This window comes from Pelophylax lessonae (genome assembly GCF_965119305.1).
Source record: "Pelophylax lessonae genome assembly, chromosome: 5".
In the NCBI taxonomy this organism is placed as follows: Eukaryota; Metazoa; Chordata; class Amphibia; order Anura; family Ranidae; genus Pelophylax; species Pelophylax lessonae.
Window position 1 is genome coordinate 222,473,343 of NC_138772.1, and position 19,395 is coordinate 222,492,737.

Here is a 19,395-nt window from a genome sequence, read left to right on the forward strand (position 1 = left end):
TACTGTATGCTGCCACCACGGCCAGACTGAGAGTAAATGGGGAACTTTCTGAGCCCTTCTATCTTCACAGGGGGACTAGACAGGGCTGCCCGCTATCTACATTGCTGTTTGCCATGGCACTGGAGCCCTTAGCGGCGCGGATTCGGTCCTCCCCTGACATAGTGGGGTTCCGAAGGGGCTCACATACAGATGTTATCTTACTCTATGCGAATGATACACTTCTCTACCTAGGTGATATGGGGGAATCCTTATGGGCGGTAATGTCCCTTATTAACTATTTTGGGTCCCTCTCTGGATTTTCCATAAATTGGGATAAATCAGTTTTGATGTCCCTTGATCCCATAACTCAGCCTCTTCCTGACTGTGCATCCACAGTACAAGTGGTTGACTCCTTCAAATATTTGGGGATCCATGTGTCTCCTGATCTGGCCCAGTATATCACATTTAACCTCATACCTCTGTTGCAGAGGTTCCGCTCTAAATGCACGAGTTGGTGCAAACTCCCCTTGTCGGTGGCTGGGCGAATCAATCTGATTAAGATGGTGTGGGCTCATCAACTTCTTTATGTCTTGCATAACTCTCCTATTTGGATACCAACGAAATGGTTTTATACAATAGAATCCCAGTTTCGAGAATTGATCTGGTGCAAAAAAGGTGGCTAGGATTAAGCTTACTACTCTTCAGATGGGCAAGGATAGTGGTGGGTTGGCAGTTATTAACCCCAGAGTATATTTCCTGGCCTCCCAGGTTCAGCATATGGGGGGCTGGGGTCTTTTGGATCCCTTAGATCCTATCGGGTCCCTTTTGCTCCCTCCTGACTCTCCTCACCCTGTACTTGTCCAACTTGAAGCGGGGTTCTCCAATATGGTGACGAAGTTACAGACACTCACCTTGATTCGCATGGTATGGCGCTGTGTCAAGGGGATGTTGAAGATCACGGGTTATCTTCCTCAGACTCCGATTTGGTATAACCGCAATTTTTCAGAACTGTTCCGTTTAGAAGGCGCTGAGGTGTGGGAGGCCCATGGTGTATATTTTATGGCACAATTGTTCCAAGCCGGGGTACTGAAATCCTTTCAAGATATGCAGAGGGAGTTTGATGTTCCTAGGCACTGTTTCTTTCGCTACCTACAATTACGACACTCGATTACGGCCCAGGCAGGATTGTCTACCTTGATACCTGACACTCCCCGTCTGATGGGTGAGGTATTTCAAGTTTCGGACAAAAAGGGTATGATATCACAGGTGTATGCACTTCTGTTGGGATCCATGCAGGACCCCGCTTCCCTCCCGGCTCGTGCGGGGTGGGAGGGGGATCTTGGACCCATAGATGGGGAGACGCGGGATCTGTGCCTCTCCTCGATCCCTATGGTATCGGTGTCGGCCTCCCATAAGCTATCTCACTTATTTCTGTTTCACAGAGCATACAGGACACCGGTACAGCTGTTCCGTTTGGGACGCAGATCTACCCCTTTGTGCCCCAAATGTGAACGGGACCAGGGTACACTTGTACACATGTTGCGGAGATGTCCCAAACTCTTTCGCTACTGGGGGGAGTTGATCGACACGATCTCTAGAGTATACAATTTTCAGCTGCTAAGGCATCCTGTGGTCTGTTTGCTTGGTGCTCTGGAGGTGGACACTCTGACCCCAAATGCTCACGTTGCCGTGTTGAGATTTTTATACATTGCCCGCAAATGAATTGCTAGATTTTGGATCTCCTCCAAGATACCGAGCAGGGGCCAGTGGATAACACAGGTCAATGCCTCTTTGATTATAGAAAAGCTGACATACCAGCATCGAAAGGCTCACAAGAAATTTGCTTCATTGTGGCAGCCTTGGCTGGATGATCCAGCCTTGACTCCATCTCAGCTAGTTATGGATCGGCTGCTCATGGGATAGGGTGACATTCCTTGAGACGGCCTAGCATGCAGTGTCTTACCATCCTTTTCTTTTCTCCCCCCCCCCCTCTTTCTCCTTCTCCCTTTAAGTTTTCTGCCACTGTTCTTTACCTTCCCTTTCCTTTGCACTTAGTACTGCAGATGTGTTTTTGACAATATACGGAGGTATGTGCTATACCGTTGGATTTGCATAATTATATTACTAATATGTGGGAACAACTGAATGTTTCTGTTCATACCTATCTTATGCACATATACACATACTCAGGATTGTCTACTTTGATGCGCTATACACCTGAGTGCGATATTTTATAGATGACATTTTCCTTTATTGTTGCTGTTATATCCTTATACTTTTGTATTTTTTCTGAACACTGGTTCTGTACATGGTTTTGTCTACCGTTGATGTTATTTATACAGTGTACTGTTTATACTCAATAAATAATATATTTTTCTTGAAAAAAAAAAAAAAACTATTGTAAGCCGTTGGCTTCTGCCCTTGGTGCTAACAACTGTATATCTTTTAGCCAATAAGACATTTCCAATTGGCAATTATTTCCATGAAAACCTTAGTAATATTTGTTGAGTCGGATAGCCACATTCATGTGCAAGAAGTATTTAGGGTACAAACAACTTAAAATTCTTTAGGAGACTGCCATGCTTTGGACTAGCATCTGTGGTATACCATTGTAAGAATTGAGAAATCTGATCCACTTATGAACTGGTAATGAGATTTTTTGCACACTTTACCAGTTTACTCTCCTCTGGCAGAGTGCTCAGGTTGCACTCTCTGATTGTGTTTCATTTTAGGACAGTGGTCCCATCTATGCTGACCAGTGGTAAGGCATTAAATGATCCAATAGCTAATAGCAAATTTTGTGTTGATGGTAAATTGCCAACCATCAATAATACGATTGCTTTGTAAACAAAACTGTAAATGTCCATGGAGAGGAGCATGCACCAGTAAAAATGTTCTAAGTTCAGCCAAAATGCACTGCACACGCGCAGTTCTGAAGTTAGTCTATTCATAATCTGCTAAGCTTGGGATGAGCTGTTTTAGCTAAGCTTGAGATAAGCTGTATCATGCTGATGCTCTGCCTACTCTCACTTGCCTCTAATTTTGTTCACCCTCTTCCAAAGTCCAGTCAGCTGCAGCTATACAGTAGGGTTAGCATCTATTTATGAAACAATGGCATGCTCAGTCTAACCTGCTCTGTCTTGGAACCAAGAAAGGAGTCAGGTGTGTCTCACAATGATGAGGGCCAGGGTCATTGTGAGAGAAGAATCTTCTGAGATCAGTAAAATCCTCCTTACTGTGTGTGCTTTCCATGCTGAGATGAATAACATCTGATCAGAATAACCAGTTGGCAGGGCAGCCACAGAAAGCTGTATTGTTAATTCAATATTTTCTTTTACTAACTCATTCTCTGTTCTTTTTTCAGTTCTATACATGGGTTCCAGCATGGAATGCTAACACTAGAGGGCCCTTAACAAAACTTAAAAATACATGTACACTTTAACAATATGACGAGTGTGCTAAATCAATGTGTAAAATGTTCAATTGCCAAGTTTTTTTTTTTCTAATAAAACATTTCTCTCACCTTTTGTTTTCATTTTTTGTTGCATATAAATACCCCTGAGGGTCAGAACATTGCCACCCTTTAATGTAAAGCGACTTCACAAGGACCCTTATGGCAGGACCATAAGTAGTTATCTCTATGAAAACTGTAGTTATAAAAATATTAAAAAATTATTTAGAAATTTTGCTTGTTAAAGTCTATAAGACATTTTAGCAATTGGGTTCACATATATTTTAATATTATAGGGGCTATAATACATAAAATGTTGAAGATCTCAGTTTGAGTCTATGTTTTAGTGTTCTAAAACATCATGTGTTCTAAACACCACGTTGTATGTTACATAGTCCTGACCAATGCGTCAATTGTCTTAACAGTTGCTGGTTTTGCTTCTTTTGGTATGCTCAGACAAAATTTCCAGTAATGTAAGAGTTTGACTTTTTTTTTTTATAATGTTTCTTTGTCCAGTGGTTTATATGTGTCTGTGAGACTTTCACTTGTGGCACAGTAATTAACTGCATTTTTTAATTATCCTAATTATTGTTTCAGTTGACACATTTTGCAATAAGCTTTTTCTGAAACAGGGGTCATTTAGTTAAAACTACATACATAATGCCATACCATAGAGGACAAGGGTGGGCACCCTTTGGTGAGGGGCCACAGGGGGAGGCATGCACAAATGACTGGCATCTAACTTACATTATAGTTTCTTATTATAGTTTCTTATACTTCACAGGTGATCACGTTTCACATGATGTGTTAATTGCAAAATGTATCAAAAACTAAGACGCTTTTCCTGCACTACACTATACAAAACTGTATCTATAAACGGAAAAGCATGGTTCTGATCCTAAAGGGTATAAGTGTATGGCAGTGACTATCAGAAATATACATGAGGTGTTTTAACTATTTGGTAGAGGCTGGCTATCAGAGATAACAGAAGGCCATACTACATAGTCCTTATTTTAGTGATGATGCCTATGTTACTGTATATGATTTTATTATGATATTATTTTGTATGGTTTTGATAATGCAACAGTATGATTGAGTTTTATAAAAATATATGGTACTAATATTTGGCACCAGAAAAGGTCCTATTAATTGAGCAAATAAGCATAAAATTTGGTCAAAAGTGCTTTAAATGTGTAAAATAAATCTTGCAAATGACAACAGTTGTGTGAGATAAAGGTGTTTATCAATATTGGTTCGTTCAGCCACAGAACACCAACCCAAAACATTCAGGAATCAAAAGAGATGTTGTAAGGACATATGTACTATATGTATATAACAGGTGCATAAAATATGGGTACCTTAGGAACGTAACTTTCAAATATTTTTATAGCGGTCAGTTGTATCTTCCAGGTAACTTATGTCAGTGAAGTCAAAGAACAGGTAAGCAATGTTGTAGAGATAAGGGAGTAGTCCCTTGAGCTGTCTTATCTTCTATAATATTACATACTCTTTTATATTGGTTCCCTTTCAAAATAACAACATTATACCATTTGGTTTATTTAGCGCAGTCCTGTTGGACAAACCATGTGAAGCTTTCAAATTAGCCAGTGATAGATTATCAAAAACATTCTTCTGTATAGGCAATCTATCATTTTCTTTTGAAACAACCTTGACAAGGGCATGAACACTTGAAATGAAAGAAAGGAAAAAAATAATTTAGAGTGCTTGTTGAACACATTTGAACTCATTTAAAAGTTACCATTTTGTTCAGAAAATGTTACCTCAACAAGCAGAGAACAGAATAATGCCAAATCATTTTGCTGAAGATTTACTGCCCTGTATATCCACAGATTTGCGAAATCCTTGATATATTTGTATACTCTTGTTAAGATTGATAACCAATCTTCACTTAAGCCATTTAGTAGATGATTGTGCTTATTAGAATAAAAATGTGAAATCATAAGCTTCAATTTAGATTACTATGAAATAATTTATTTCTACTGTTTTATGAAAATATCAGCTATTTTATACTGAATGTAGAGAAATTGAGTATTACAGTAAAATATTATATAGAATGTAGGGCACGAGCATGTAAAAACATGTATTAATTATAACATATAGTGTAAATTATTTCAATGTGAGCATGAAGCCTCTCAATAGCTGAAATAAATTGTCAATATCACTTCCATAAACTGTAAGGGAGGAGCAAAGAACTGTAGTGTTATCAATAAATAGCTCATTTTACATTCAACGCCAACCGTTGAATGTAAAATGAGCTAACAATTCAGACAACCCTAACATGATAAATAACTTGGTAGTTGTAGTGTACAATATGCATGCATGTTTTATTTTTAATTGTACAATAGTTCTGCAAACTTCGTAATAAAAGGGTGTGCTACTACTTTTGCAATATTTGCCACTACCATTACTGCCATTGATGCTACTACAACAACTAATAATAACAATAGTAGCAAAAAACCTTTAACTGTGCAGTTTCTCCAGTACCTCTTCTACTATTACTCCTACTAACATTCACACAAGTGATTGTATGGTCTCTCTTTGCACCTCCCCTTTGAACATCCACTTTATAAAGTGTGTGCAAGGAAAATATATCCGAGTATATCTGGTTAAACAAAGTATGTTTTTAAACCAAAATATATTTAGGAAGATACAGCTGTTAAATGAAAAATCAGCTACAAAAATGCAATATAATCATTTCAGGACCATGGAGAGAGCATGAGGCACAACTTAATATTATCAAGAAGAAAGTGTAGCACAGTGGTTCTCAACTCCGGGCCTCGGGACCCACTAACAGGTCAGGTTTGCAAGGTAACTGAAATACATCACAGGTGATATATTTTGCTGCTCAGTGATTGCAATATTCTAGTCTGCATCTCCCCAAGGTGATACTTAAAATCTGGACTGTTAGTGGGTCTTGAGGACCGGAGTTGAGAACCACTGGTGTAGCACTTCTCTGATATTTATGGCATCAGCTATGAGCAGACTTGTGTTTTGTGTTCTCTTTCAGCACACTGTGATGTTTCAGCATGATTAAAATCTACATGTAAATAAAGAATGACTTTAGTTAAAATGTACTACTCTCCAGTCATGTTTACGGCAGCTAAAGACAATGGTGAATCTGATCATTGGCTGATTTAGCAGACACAATATATGCCATGAATGCACTACAATTTTGTATAGAGTCAAACTGTATGTAATAGTCTATAGCACTGATCCACATGAAAGAGATTATTTGATTAGAAACTCTTGTGGAGCCTATATCCTCCCTTCCTGAATAGTGCAGCAGGATATGAATTAACCTTTTTTTCTGCTAGAGTACAGAAGTGCATGCAGTATTAGTAACACTGCAGCCATCAAACGTTCTTGCCTTATAGTCGGTGTTAGAATTCTAGCTAAATGCTGTCTTGGTATAATCAACAAGTGCCTCTGTCAACATTCGGTGTTCAAGCAGTGTCAATGACACATTACTGTCATTTTAATCATTTCAGTTGAAATCTTAGCAGCGTATCTGAATGATGAATGTAATGCAAACAACAAAAGATGTTGTCTATACATTGGTGTCATTTACTGGTAACATACAAATGTTCTAATGTCAGGGAAACCAGTCAGACATTCACTTTCCTTTCTGCAGTAGATGGGGGAAAGCTAAGAGCTGCTCTGTTGCTGAGTTTCTGCACGTTTGCTCTTTGGAAGCTTCAATAAATTTGTAAAGAAAGCTATTTATTCACACTGTCCCCTGTACAAAATGACTAGTACTGCACCTAAAGGATAATAAGAGAAAATAGTATTAAATAATACTTTGGTGTTATTATTAATGATCAATATTTTGCCTTTATTAAATGTTGCCATCTCCAGTAGGGTACTTAAGGATGCACGGGTGAATTACATGCTGCCTGTAATATCTTCATAGTATCTCTCTATTCTCTTTGCTGTTTGCATGCTACAGCCAGCGTTCAAGTCTAAAGACAACAGACTAGCTATGATCAACATGTTGTTCATTATAATCCCACACAAACACAGCATACATTATTAACTATAAGACACATGCAGTACAACTGGTGCTAATTACAAAAAGCAGGCACAATTATAGTATATCCTATATAAAATAACCTTATTCTTATATTATAAAAGTAGCCTAGAGATTGCTTTTAACATTAGAACCCTTACTACTATCCTTCATTTAAAAGTGCCAACATACTATTTAACCCTAAGCAACAAAACCAACATGCCAAATGTAATCATTACCTGACATCATATTTTGTATAGTAGGGTTTACACTAAAGCTACTTAAAAAAAATCCCAACCCACCCTTATTCAATTACTAACCAGCGTTAAGAAAGAAGGTCCCAATTCTGCTAATACACGTGGGTCTTCCAGTGGGTGTGATAAATCTGAAAAGAAAAAAAAAAAACTTCTCTCTTCTTTTGCTTTTCCAGCTTCCTTTTTTTATAAGGCTTAGATGAAATGGAAACTTTCTGAGGTCATCCTTAAAAAAAAAAAATCACAAGATGAGATCCTTATCAAATTGATATGAGTAGATAGGCAAGATTGTTTATATTCCTGCACGGATCTTTGGAAACACAATCCTCTTAAGCTGTGTATAGATCTGTCATCTCATCAATGAAAGTAGATGCTCCCCAGAATCTTGGTGCCATTATCTCTTGTTTTAAAATGGTAAGCTGTGTCATATCAAATAGAGAATCAACATCATCTCCAGGTCAGTCGGGAAAGCTGGTCTGTTCGCTGCATTCCTGGCTGTGCTTGCAACAGCCCATGATTTATGGTGTCCTTCCTGAGATGAAACTGTAGCTCGCTGTTCCTTTGTCACCTCCCTAGGTTCAGATGTTTAGCGTTCTGGATGACTGAAAAAAACCAGTGACCCAAAATGTAAAGTCCAGTAACTCACTAAAGGAGCAGGAGGATCAGTCTGACACTGCCAGACAAGCTGTCAAGAGCTGTGTTGCCAACTCACTTAATCCTGCTGGAAAAATCATTTAGCAGGGATTTTCCCTGTGCAACAAATCTACCTACTATATCTTCTATAACATCCACTAAGGAAAGTGCCTTGAATATAGTCCTTTAAGAAATCTGACAGAATGAATTACAATTCAAAAATGCACACAATGAAAGTGTTTTGCATTTCATTTAAATGCATGAGCACAACTGAATCTATGCAGGGAACAGCACATAAGATCTATCTGTCTCTATTGAACTCATGAATCTGGAGCTCTGGCTGGGAGAGAATCAGGAGGAGGGAGATGGGAGGTGCTGGAAGGGGATTCTCTCTGCCTATGCATACAATAAGTCAGAAGACATCTTCTCTAAATAGGGATTTCAAAGCGTTTCTGAATCTCAAGTTGTATGATTTCACAGACCACAGAGAATGGAAAAAAAAAAACACAGAGGCTTAGAGGCCAGGAGGGGAAGCTGACTATCCTTGCACTGTAAAGCAATGAATCAGGTCACAGTTCTACCTGCATTTAATCTTCCTATTTCTATTTTCCAATTCACTAGAGGGTCATTTTTTTTGTCTGCTGATTCTTTTTAAATCTAAGTCACAGGCTAGACACCTCCTCAGAAAAATTCCAAACAAATCATTATCTTAATTTTACTTTTTCATAGTTAAATTATTATTATTATTATTATTATTATTATTATTATTATCATAAATGTTATTATTATATCATAGATACTATTAATAATACATAAAAACATAAAATACTGGCAACATTAACCACATGCCGACCAGTCACTGGGACTGTACTGCGGCAAAGTGGCTCGATTCCGTACAGCGACGTAGACTTACGTCCCTGGACTCCTCCCCCTGTAGGTGGCACTCGCGCGCCGCCGGAGGCGCGCTCCCGCTGTTTTCAGTCACAGCGGGAGTCGGGCCAGGGGAGGAGCGGCGCCGATCGCCGCCGCTCTTCCCCGATCGTCGGGGAATCTAATTTGGAGATCCGCCCGCTTGTGTAAACAGAGCGGGCGGATCTCCTAAGTGACAGGCAGTGACAGATTGCATGGTTCAGCATAGCTGAACATGCGATCTGTCCCTGTGTCACTCAGTCACCTCCCCCACACACGTTAGTAAACACCAGGCATACATTAACCCCTCCCTCTCCAATAAAATTAACCCCTTCCCTGCCAGTGTCATTTTTCCAGTAACAGCGCATATTTATAGCACTGATTACTGTAGTAATGTCACTGGTACCCCCAAAAGTGTCAAAAATGTCAGTCAAGGGTCCGATCTGTCTGCCGCAATGTCGCAGTCCCGCAAAAAAAAAAAAAAAATCGCAGATCGATTTACATTACTCGCTAAAAAAAAAAACACGAAAAATGACAGAAATCTTTCCCTTAGTTAGTAAACGCAATAACCTTTGCGCAAACCAATCAAAATACGCTTATTGTGATTTTTTTTTTTTTTTTACCAAACATAGGTAGCAGAAAACAAATTGGGCAAAAATTTAAAAAATTTTGATTTTTACATTTTTTTTGGGGGGGGGGAGGGGGGTTTCAAATAAAATTTTTTTAAAAATATTGTTATTTTTTCAAAATAAACGCTCTTTTTTTGTTTATAGCGCAAAAAGTAAAAAATCACACAGGTGATCAAATACCACCAAAAGAAAGCTCTGTTTGTGGCAAAAAAAGAACGTAAATTTAGTTTGGGTACGGCGTCGCATGACCGCGCAATTGTCAGTTAAAGTTGCACAGCGCCGAATCACAAAAAGTGGCCTGGACGTAAGACAGCAAAATCCTCCGGTGGTAAAGTGATTAAAATAGCAAATTATCAAGTGAAACAGCTAAACATTTCATAATAAATGCACACTGTGATTTTCCCTCACAGGGGTGTAACAACATTGCTATTATTTTTGGCAATGACTAGTGATGAGTGAATCTGCTTAGCTGATACGCAGGTGGGTTTGGTGAAAACATAAAAAAAATGTAAACTCCATCGAAGTCAGAAGGAGAAAATGGAAAATGATATACACACCTTTCCATAATTTTCTATTATTGGTACATACAATGGGTTGTGGCTCCACCCCCACAATCTGATAGGACTGGTTAACTATAAATCAAAGACAGACCTGACTTGCAGAATTCTCTGTATTTCTCACCATTTGGGTAGGAATCTGTATGCTGCCATGAAGATGCACCAGGAAAGGAAAATTATGGGAAGGTGAGTATAGAATTTTTGATTTTGCTGGCGCATCATGGCAGCATGCAATGGGAACTCTGGTTGCTACAACCCATGTGAAAAGGGTGTCAGAGCTGCAGGCTTTCTACTGAAGGAGCCTTACCTAACATTCTACCCTGACACAATAGTCAGAAAACCCCCAAGAACCTGATTCTTTGGGCTGCCCAGAGGAAGCGTTTCTTCCAAATAATTGTCTCAAATTAAAATTTTGTACACTGTGTAGCAGAGCATCCTGATGCTGAATAAGCATCTCTCGATTGCTGGCTAGAAAAAGGATGCCATCCAAGTAGTGGATTATTCTCACCCCCTTTGCTATTGCAGACAGTAGGCCCTTTGTGAATGTCCTGGGGGGGGGGGGGGGGGTGTACAGACTGAAGGGGAGGCACTAAAACTGGTATTGGAAATGAAATGCAGGATGGATTGGGACAAGTATGTAGGTGTCTGATAAACCTGCGGAAAGAATCCAATCACCCAGATTTATCAATAATAGAATCGGTTGGAGGTTTCCTATCTTGTACAGCTCCAATCTTCCATGCTTGTTACGTTTTTTTCAGTGTAGCACTGGGCACAGATCTCCTGGTTTTGATTTTTTTTTTTACTAGGAACAGAGGTGAACCAATTCCTCAACTCTTCTGGGTGCTTGAAACGTTCACGATTGCTAGTTTTTTATTTTATTCGGCTACAAACTGTACCAGGATTTTTTGCATTACCATCAAATCCAGTAGCCTGGCTGGCTGGAAGTAATCGGAAGGTTGACATCCTTTAACTACTTCCTGCCCATGCTATAGCTGAAAGACAGCTGCAGCGCGGGCTTACATTGCCATCTATGGACGTCTTGAAGTGATTGCGTTTCCTGCACGCCCCCTGCGGCACGCATCAGCACGGATCTGTGATCGCCCTATCCTTCGGACACAGCTGATCATGGATTGGGTAAAGAGCCAATCACAGAACTCTTTACCATGTGACCAGCTGTACGTAAGAGCACTTTGGATCTAATTTTTTAAATGAGAGCGTCCTTGAATGTAACCTCAAGGAGATGTGTCTTGCCAGTCGTATTAATGATGCATCCACCATCGGAGGTGACAGCAGCAGATTGACCTTTGGCTCTTTCAGGGGGTTAAAGTTTTTACAACCTGTTTATACAGCCCTTTTCCCCTTGCCCGTGCGATTCTTCCTGGATTACCTCCTCCAGTCCTTCAATGAAGGGAAATGAGTCATTTCTAACCCCATGGAGAGTTTCTTTCACTTTACCACAGGCAATTGCCTCCTTATAGTAGAACCATAGGTAAGATTTTTTTTTTTTTAAAGTAAGGGTAGGTTATAACCCCTGTCAGATTTTTTTTCAATATCAGTGGCCTATTGTGGGGATTTCCCTTCACTTCCAGAAAGTCAGAGGAAAACCCTACAAATTAAGGAAATTCCGTAGGAAGCCCCCCAGGTCACCAGAACTAGTGTCCCTATTAGAGTTGAGCGGACACCTGGATGTCCGTGTTCGGCGGGTTCGGCTAAACTTGAAAAAAAAGTCCGGGTCCGGGTCCGTGTCCCGGACTTTTTCCAAACTTTACCCGGACACCGAACCCCATTGAAGTCAATGGGGACCCAAACTTTCAGGCACTAAAATTGCTCTAAAACACCAATGGAAAGGGCTAGAGTGCTGCAAATGGCAGCAAAATGTAGTTAAGAGCAAGTGCTCTTAAAAAAAATTCCCATTTAAATTAATTTTTTAATAGCAGATTAGAACAGCAATTTGTAGTGAAATATAGCTGAACGCTGCACATAACAGACTGATAAAAATAGATTTTTTTCTCCCTCCTCCTCCTCAGTGGGCTCAAGTGAGGGCAAAAAGATCGTTCACTGCACCACCCCCCACACAGCAAAATTGATGTATACTGTCCCTGCCTAATCTCTGCAGCCTGGCCCTAATATGCTCGATAAGATCGTTCACTGCACCACCCCCCCACACAGCAAAATCGATGTAGAACACTGACCCTGTCTAATCTCCAGCCTCGCCCTAATATGCTCGATAAGATCGTTCACTGCACAACCCCCCACACAGCAAAATCGATGTAGAACACTGACCCTGCCTAATCTCCAGCCTCGCCCTAATATGCTCGATAAGATCATTCACTGCACAACCCCCCACACAGCAAAATTGATGTAGAACACTGACCCTGCCTAATCTCCAGCCTCGCCCTAAAATGCTCTAATAACTCTCCCTGCCTGCACTCCGACCTGACTCTGCATTCTTTTCGGACACAATTTTTCACAGAATCACTGTCTGTCCCTAATCAGCAGCCAGCACGTATGATGTGTGCTCTGTCCCTAAACTACAGCAGAATGACGCAGCGCGCTGGGGCTCTCGAACTTATAAAAATATGGTCACATGCTTCAGATGGCCAATCACAGCTACTAATACATTAGTAGGCATGGCTGGGATGGCTTAAGGCACACCAGTTAAACGCTTTTGATTGGCTGTTGAAAGCCCGCCATTAAAAGTGCGCCATTACATACAAAACAGGAAATAAAATGACCGAACCCGGATTTTAAACCCGAACATACAGTAAAGTTTTCGGGTCCGTGTTCGGGTAACAAAAATCCAATTATTCGGTACGAACACGAATAATACAGTCCGTGTTCGCTCAACACTAGTCCCTATTCAAAGATTTCCCCTCTATTACTTTTTTGGAGACAACCCAAAATGTGTGATTTTCTTTTACTTTTACTTTCAATGATAATAGCAAACAGGACAATTAGTGAAGGTGAATCTCTCTAACAGGGGCACAGACAGCAAACAAAGCTGACAGGTGTTCTACTACATCTCCCCTCTATCCAAAACTAAAAAAATGTTTTGCTTTTAGTTATACTTTAACTGCCCTTCCAAAAGGCTCTATTAGGCAAAAGTCAAAGATGGTGGCCCCTTTAATGTCTTTGTCCTCCAACAAACTCTCCAATGAGGACACCACCTGCTGGCTCTGGTTGTAAGTGCTAGGCAATTAAGCCACAGACTGAAGAGTAGAGGCTTCATGTATTAACTCCTTGGCTGATTCTTTATTTAGGGCTGCTACTTCCCTGATATCCTCTGCTTTGTCAGTTGCCATTTCCTCCAAGTGGATTAGCTTCTCAGGCAATGACTTTCCACCACAAACGCAGCAACCATTAGGCCTGGTAACTTGTGGTGTTTGTAGATGCGGAGCAATAATAATGCGAGGCAAGATGATTACCTAGATCAACAGTGCCTGAAAGTCTGCTCCTACATGGCACTGTTCTGGCCTTTAAAGGGCTCCCTCCATCTATAAGGTCTTTACAGGGCTGTAGATATTATGATAGTATTGGCTATCTTTTTCTCATTATCTTTGCTACTTACCTAATCAATGGGTGGTCTGATTGGCAGCATTCCCCATGGAAACAGAGCAAAGCAGATGATTGAAATGAAAAACAGCATGACACACTGATCCCAGAGAAAGCATTGAGAAGGAGAAAGGAAGAGCCCAGGTGAAAGTCATAAAGAGAACAGAGCAACACTGATCCCAGAGCAACACTAGTAAGTAGATAGGAAAAATCTAGTCAAATGCCAAAAAAAGGGAAAACATACCTAAAAACAATGACCACATAAGCATCCAGCATGCATGAGTAGAGAACACCATCATCTGTTTCCCAAGAAGTCCTTAAAACAATTTAAAATGGGTACCCTTTTCCATTACTGATCATATCAACACCTGAGCATGCTCAGATCCCAGTCAGGAGTTCCCAGCACCATCTTAGAAAAGGGCAAGCCAGGAAACTGGCCACAGAGGCCCTTTACTTCCTGCCATCAATGCTTAGAGTGTGATGGCACTGCTGCAGTCATCTTGGAAGTGGCAAACACCCACAACACAGAAAGGTGCAGGAAAGCAATGACAGACAGAGAAAAGAAGGGTAACTAATATAAAAGGCAAAGGGAAAATACTGCCACTTATGCCACAGCTTATTTAAGACTTTCTTTGACAGGCCTGCACCAAAATGAAACTCCTTGGCTCACTGGTAGAAGACTATCCATGCCATCCCCACCATGGTGCCTGCTCGCATCCACCAGAGAGTCCAGGTCCCTTCTCTCAGCTGAAGGCCATGATCTCAAGAGAAATAGCTCCTCCCTTGATCAAGCTATTCATGTCCTCACCCAGCATTCCTCTCTCTCCAGTTGGCTGGATATTGTAGTCTGCAGCAGCACTGGCTCCATGTAAATCCTAAATCATGGCTCTCCAGACCACATGTCCCAAGATATCATGCTTTCGGTAGTGGTGTCTCTCTCTACCTTCAGAAAATGAAGTCACAATGCCCAGGCTGAACACTAGAGGGAAACAAAATCAAGGCAGGCCTTTTAACCACTTGCCGACCGCCGCACGACTATCTACGTCGGCGGTCAGCCCCTCACAGGCAAACTAACGTAGGGCTACGTTGCTTGCTTGTGAGGGTCTAGGGAGCGAGCGCGCACCGCCGGAGGCGCGCTCCCGCTCCCACGTGGTCACGGACCCCCCCGCGCGTGTGACCAGCGGACCCGATGTCCGCCGGCCACTCGGCGATCGGCGGGGGAGAGGGAGAATGTCAGGCAGCTTGTGTAAACAAGCGACCTGTCATTCTCCTCGCTGTAAAGACACTGATCACATGGATCTACTATGTAGATCCATTGATCAGTGTCCTTACAGCTCAAGCCACAGCCAATCACAGTAGAAAGCACGCCCCTAGGGACACACACAGCCCCTCCCTCCCAAATAAAGTTAACCCCTTCACTACCAGTGTATTTTTACAGTAACATCGCATATATATATAGCACTGATTACTGTAGAAATGTCACTGGTAACCCCAAAAGTGTCAAAAATGTCAGTCAAGGGTCCGATCTGTCCGCCGCAATGTCGCAGTACCGCAAAAAAAATTGCAGATCGCCGCCATTACGCGTTAAAAAAAAAACAACAAAAATGACAAAAATCTTTCCCTTTGTTAGTAAACGCGATAACTTTTGCGCAAACCAATCAAAATACGCTTTTTGCGATTTTTTTTACCAAACATAGGTAGCATAAAACAAATTGGCCAAAAATGTTAAAAAAATTTGATTTTTACATTTTTTTGGGGGGAATTTCATATAAAAAAATGTGAAAAATATTGCTATTTTTGCAAAATTGACGCTCTTTTTTTGTTTATAGCGCGTGATCAAAAAATCGCACAGGTGATCAAATACCACCAAAAGAAAGCTCTGTTTGCGGGAAAAAAAGGACGCCAAATTCGTTTAGGTACAGCGTCGCACGACCGCGCAATTGTCCGTTAAAGTCACGCAGTGCCGAATCGCAAAATACCCACTGGTCGGAATGGGGGTAAAATCTTCGGGGCTTAAGTGGTTAAAGAATGTCCCATGATGACACAGGCAAACTAGCAAGCCCCTGGCTACATATGTATCAATGGAAAAAAAATGGAAAAAATACCATTTGTTGGAGCGTAAGGAGGAGCCAAACATATCTTGGTTTGGTTTGTGGGAGCTGCGTTAAACTGTGTTTAAAGTGTCAGTAAACTCTGTTTTTCAAAAAAATATATATATTGTATTCAAGTATGTATTCTTAACTCTGTTGCTCTGCCATATCCAAACCAAAATAATATTATTATTTTGTAACTACTGAACTATTAGTGACTTCATTTGTTCCATATAATTAACTGTAAGAAGGAAAACAGTAACCCTCTCTTGTTCAGTCCTGAGAAGGACTATGAACCATGAATTATGGACTGTGATATTTTTAATGTGCATAGAGAAGTGCACGTGACCACAATAACAAACAGAAGGGAGGGGGAAAAGGAGAGATTCTGTAGCTCATGGAAGATTTTACAAGGATGCAGAAAAACACAGTAAGAAATAGGTAAGTACACAGTAAGTATTGGATGTGTATGAATAATTTTTGGAGAATAATAATATAATTAAGTGTCACTTTAACCATTTGCTGACTGCCTCACGTAGGAGTACTGTGGCAGAGCAGCTCTCCTGTGCTGGATCACGTATCTAGTACGTGATCCAGCACTTCTGGGTAGGGGTTAGATTGCCTGCCATTCTATCACAAGTCGCTGATTTCCGCCATTACTAGTTTAAAATAAATAAACACATTAATAAAAATTCCAGTATATATACCATAGTTTGTAGACACTATTTATTTTGTGAAAAACAATTAATATAGGCTTATTGGGATTTTTTTACCAAAAATATGTAGAAGAATACATATTGCCTAAATGTATGAAGAAATTTGATTTTTACATTTTTTTACTGGATATGTGTAATAGCAAAATGTGAAAAATATTGTTTTTTGGGTGAAATCTTGTAGTTTTTAGTTTATAGTGCAAAAAAAAAAAGAAAACACAGTGGTGATCAAATTCCACTAAAAGAAAGCTTTATTTGTGGGGGGAAAAAAAAATTACAGAAATGTAATTTGTGTACAGCGTTGCATGACCGTCAATTGTCAGTTAACCACTTCCGGTCCGCACTATAGCCGAAGTATGGCTGCAGCGCGGACTCGAATTTCCGGGAGGCCGTCTTTAAACGGCCTCCCAGTGACAGGCTCCCCGCGCGCTCCCGCGAGTGCGCATCAGGGAAAATCTGTGTCGGACGTGTCCCTTGGACACAGCCAATCACAGATCGTGGTAAATGGCCAATCACCAGTACTTGAAAACCATACTTGAGTAAAAGTACAAGTGCTCGATCAAAAAGTGACTTGAGTAGAAGTGGAAGTGCTCGATCAAAAAGTGACTTGAGTCGAAGTACTAAAGTATTCAACATTTTTTGTACTTAAGTATTGCAAGTAGTTTTTTTAAAAATGTTGCTACTCAAGTACTGAAAGTAAAAGTACCAGTATTTTTGAAAAAAAAATTGCTACTCAAATACTGAAAATAAAAGTAAAAGTACTGTGTTATGTAGTTATTAAAGAAAGAAGTCAAAAGTTTGAACATCATATTGTTTTTTATCATTTCAAATGCAGTTTTTATTTATACATACAGTAGCATTTATTTTCGTATGCGCTGATAATACACATGTTTTGAGCTTCATAAAACCTGCCATCTACTGTTCTGGCAGTGGTAATTTTAAGAATTGTAACGAGTAACTATGCAGCACAAAAAAAAAATTTTGGAGTAGAAGTATTGAAATCATTGAAAAAATGTAGTGAAGTAAAAGTGGAAGTAGGAGAAAAAAATTTGACTCTAGGAAAGTACAGATACCGCCTTTCGGTACTTAAGTACAGTAGTGAAGTAGTTCTACTTAGTTACTATACATCTCTGCCAATCACAGCGGCCATTTACCACGTGATCGGACCATGCAATGAGAGATGATCTCATATGTAAACATATGAGATCATCTCTCATCGCCAACTCTCCTTCCTCACACAGAGACTGCAGTGTGAGGAAGGAGCAGAGCCGATCACCGGTAAGGGGACAAAGAAAAATGGAATTAGGGCACTGATCACCAGTGCCCTAATTACAAAAGAAGTAAATAAAATAACACAAGCGCCCACCATCAGTGCCCACAGTGCCCGCCATCAGTGCCCCCCATCAGTGCCCATAACCAGTGCCCATAGTGCTGCCAGTCAGTGCCCATCAGTGCCTGCTCATCTAGGCACTGATGGGCACTGATTAGCAGCACTATGGGCACTGAGTGTGGGCACTGATGGTGCTGCCCATCAGTGCTCATCAGTGCCGCCCATCAGTGCTCATCAGTGCCACCCGTCAGTGTCCATCAGTGCCACCCATCAATGCCCAGCAGTGCCACCTCTCAGTGCCCAGCAGTGCCACCTATCAGTGCTGCCTATCAGTGCTCATCAGTGCCGCCTATCAGTGCCACCTATCAGTGCGCATCAGTGTGGCATATTAGTACCTCCTCATCAGTGCCCATAAGTGCCACCTCATCAGTGCCCATAAGTGCCACCTCATCAGTGCCCATTAGTGCAGCCTATCAGTGCCCATCAGTGCCGCCTCATCAGCGCACATCAGTGAAGGAGAAACATTTATTTATTTTCAAAATTTACTCGCAGAAAATAAGAAAAACTTTTATTTTTTCAAAATTTTCTGTCTTTATTCTTTTTTTTTGTAAGAAATAAAAAACCCAGAGATGATTAAATACCACCAAAAGAAAGCTCTATTTGTGTGAAAAAAAAAAGATAAAAATTTCTTATGGGTACAGTGTAGCATGACCGCGCAATTGTCATTCAAAGCGTGAGAGCGCTGAAAGCTGAAAATTGGCCTGGGCAGGAAGGGGTGAAACATAAAACATAAAACATGTAAGACTTGTGTTGTCCAGACTGCTCTCACACAGACTATATGTGAAATTAAAAAAAATGTCTATTTCATAAAGAAGAAATATTATTTCTAGGATACTTCATATCCAAAACTGGAATTAAGATGGATATGAGTAAGATATCCTGTATTCTAGACTGGCCTATACCAACAACTCGTAAGGCCCTACAGCGATTCCTTGGATTCTCGAACTTCTATAGGAAGTTCATCAAGAACTTTTCCGCTATTGTGAGACCTCTCACACAACTGACAAGTATAAAAAAACCATTCAAATGGTCAGAAGAAACAAATCAAGCTTTCTGCTTGTTAAAATCAAGCTTTACTTCTGCTCCCATACTACGCCATCCAGACCCATCCCTCCAATATATTCTAGAGGTAGATGCGTCAAATATGGCAGTAGGAGCAGTTCTCTCCCAACGACCAACAAACACTTCATCACTCCACCCAGTTGCTTTCT

General features: G+C 40.6%; 1 protein-coding gene across 1 annotated transcript in view; it reads right to left on the reverse strand.

The window, feature by feature from the left end:
* VWC2 (von Willebrand factor C domain containing 2) overlaps window positions 1–8,665 on the reverse strand; it is a 782,084-nt gene extending 773,419 nt beyond the window's left edge. Inside the window, exon 1 of the mRNA XM_082259309.1 lies at window positions 7,778–8,665. The gene's annotated coding sequence lies outside the window, so the exon portion shown is untranslated. The remainder of the gene's footprint in view (window positions 1–7,777) is intronic.
* Between the last annotated feature and the right edge of the window lie 10,730 nt (window positions 8,666–19,395).